This window comes from Trichogramma pretiosum, unplaced genomic scaffold, assembly GCF_000599845.2.
Source record: "Trichogramma pretiosum strain Unisexual culture from Peru unplaced genomic scaffold, Tpre_2.0 scaffold15, whole genome shotgun sequence".
In the NCBI taxonomy this organism is placed as follows: domain Eukaryota; kingdom Metazoa; phylum Arthropoda; class Insecta; order Hymenoptera; family Trichogrammatidae; genus Trichogramma; species Trichogramma pretiosum.
Window position 1 is genome coordinate 1284828 of NW_019641686.1, and position 3513 is coordinate 1288340.

The window sequence follows — 3513 nt, forward strand, 5'->3', positions numbered from 1 at the left end:
CGCATCATATATATCGTACTAATATAGGTGTATTTGCATTTGCATGGAGATGATTTCGGCAGGTGCCTTTCAAAAATGTTTCGCTTACAAAACCCGGGGCGAATACAATCACGAGGCCAATTTTTGATTCGTGTAAAAACATAATGATACAACCACGGCTACGGATGGAGCCAAGCATTCATGTGTACGTATGCGTATTATAAAGCACGAGACACGACGAAATGCGTATATATGCCATTTAAACGCGACGTAAATTATATACGCGTAGCCGTTGCTATATAAGATCTTTCAATGGTTTGACTTTTCAGAAAAGGTATTGAATGTTTTTTCAGCGGCTCGCGGCATTGTCCGCCTCATAAATCGGCTTTTCGACGCGCCACGGTGTACTGCACGTATACACAAGCGTGGCCGGTTTTTCGTTGATTTTCATGAGAAGTCGTATCGATTCGACATTTTTTTCGTGCAAAACAACAACAGCGACGACGACGACGACGACGACGACGATGACGACAAAAAACCTAACGTCCTCCGTATAGCTCATGCTCGATGCATCGACAATTTGTACGTTAAAAGCTCGGAACGGGACTGCGATACAATTTGTCCGCGTCCAGTCGGCCAATGGCAGTCCTTGCGCGTCGAGCTCGCTCGACTCGTGCCTGGACTCTCTGATCGATCGAAGAAGAAAAATAAGCCGCCGGCGTGCTCACATCGACATTTACATCGATTGGCCTCGCCATACAACCGATCTCGCTACGAGCCGAAACAATATCGCTTCGTTGCCAATTGTGCGCGCGTTAGATAATTTATTTATTAGGAATGCCTGCGCCGCGGCCAACTGCATACCGCGCGAGTAACTCGCGCAAATACAAATGCGACACGCGCGGAATGCCACTTTTACATATCCATACAATAGGACGCTAATCGAAACACGAGTACAGGAGAACGCTACATCGTATATATTCGCTATGCGCATACGCACGATCGGTATGTATGTATGTGGGCATTGTAACACATGTATCGCGCGCATTGTTATACGCGCTGCTTCAGCGTGACCGACTGCAGCCGAGAGATTCCTTCGGAATGACGAAAATATTTATCTCTCCGCGCTGCATGTGTAATGTGTACTCGCGCAAAGGCTCGATCGGTAATTATACATTACACGCTTCGACGTTCGAGCGATCATTTTTCCTCGACTCCTTTTTTCGTCGTTATTATTATTTATACGCTTGCGTTTATTTGACGGCATATTGCCGCGTCTAAGGATAAAGCGTATACTTATAGTAAGACTTCCTGAATGAATATTATATCCATTTATTTTCGTCAGCTTCCAAAGGCCTGCGCACATCTCGTCGTAGCTCGTGTGCATCTGATGCATAATTAAATAAATATATTCCTACGTACATACGTGTACAGCGACATATATGGAACATCCGATCTCGTCGTCCTTCCCATAAATAATCTCTCTAGCCTTCGTAATTTTTCAAGGTTAAATGCAGCTCGAAGGGGTACAACGTATAAAGCATCTCAATAACAACAGCAGCTGCACCAACAAAATAAAGTATTTATGGCAAATTTTGCCGGTCTTTGATCATCAAGTGCTATCATTGCTGATTCGTCCTGAATCAAACTTGGGTTTAACCCGGTATCGGTGTGTAGACTCAGAACGGCGTTACGCTCATATCAACCAATTTAAATACTTTTATTTGGATTTTTATGTGAAATGCATGAAATGATTTTATAGAGTATCTATTTCGAACGAATTACGATAAAATAGATTTAAATAAAGAACGAGTGTGGATCGATCTAAGATGATCGAGATTACGCGGCTTACTAGCTTGATATTATCGGGAATTTTAGTGCTAATTGAAACCGTATTTTGGAGGCATCGTTTTGACGTCCGCTTACTGATAAAGAATAATCAAACGATAATAACAAATTAATTCGTATATGACATTCATTCTACTGCGAAAGTGTAACATGACCATTTGAGACTGTACACTTGCCATCGCTGCGGAAATCGCAGACACCTGAATTCCTCAAGGGATTTGAATTTGAATTTAAATCCTTAGAATATAATTTCGGTAAAATTATCAGCAAATGACAATTTTTCTGCTTCGGAGTATCGGACCAGCGTACAGTATCTGAACAATCGCTTAAGCGTTTTGTGGGCATTAAGAAAAAGAAATACAAAATTACGATTCAAAAAAATCAGCTAGCTTAGTCCGAGCCCGAAACGTTGCTAAAAAAAACGACGATCCAGCGTGTAATAACGCAGGAGCTTAGCCTTTAGGCTCGGCTTCCAATCATAAAACTAATCCGATTTCGAATATCATCATAATATACGAATATAAGGTAGAAGCAAACGTACAAACATATATATACGGATAAGAGCAATCCTAAACTTGGATCTCTCGTTCTCCAAAAACTCGCGCCCCAAATATAAAATCACAAACACACGCGCAGGCAGGCACGTAATATCCATACAAATGTAAATGTATATATGTGAGAATTTGCAATTAAACGAAATTGAAGAACGCATAAATCTCACCTCTCGTCGTGGTTTTGTTTTTTTTCTTTTTCTTTCGTTTTTTTTTCATTAGCAGTGTTGCTGCTGTTGCGATCTTTCGGACCCTCAGTCGAAAATTTTCTCTTGGCACGGCAGCAGCAACAGTAACGCCAAACGAAACGCGAGCAAAAAAATACCCACACACACACACACACACACACACACACACACGTGTATAAGCGCATAAATATATCCACATACACACAAGAGGCTAAATCACCTTTAGCAACGGACGCGAGGCGGCACAAAAACAGGCTTGGAAGGCAATTATAAATCCGAAAATGAGAAATAAATTCAACGCGCAAAATCAGATTAGCCTCATCTTCCTCGTGTATGTGTGTAAGCGTTTACGTGATATTTCTGTGTGTATATGTGTACGCGTACCTCGAGAATGTGTAGGTGAATGCATGTATAAATATGTGCACATACACGTATGCACAGTCGAGCAGAGTACAGACGAAAACACGAAGGGAAGCTGCTGGCTGAAAAATAAGAGAAAGAAAGGGAAAGAGAGCACATATATGTATAAGGCATGCAGAAAGCTACGGAGAATAAGATGGACAGGCCGAGATAGGTCGACGACGTGTATGCTTGCCTCGCGCGCGCACACGTGAAGCTCTCGCATGCACATGCAGCTGCAGCGCGCACAAAACAACACAAGGACGTATATAGTTGCCCGACTGCACTGTTGCTGCTGCTGCACTGCTACTCGGCGAATACGGCATGGCTAAGCTTAAAAGTACATCGAGGAGAGAAGAAAATGGACCTCAAGTTTTAAATAAAAGGAGCCCAGTTCATTCTTGGCGTTTCGTATTATAAGCACCTCGGAACGTTCTCTCCTTGCTTCAGCGGTACTCGACCAACGATATTCCTCGTATATTATATTTCGTCATGATTTCATTCGACTTAACGAGTGTATCCCCGTCGTCCTCGACGTGGCGCGAAAT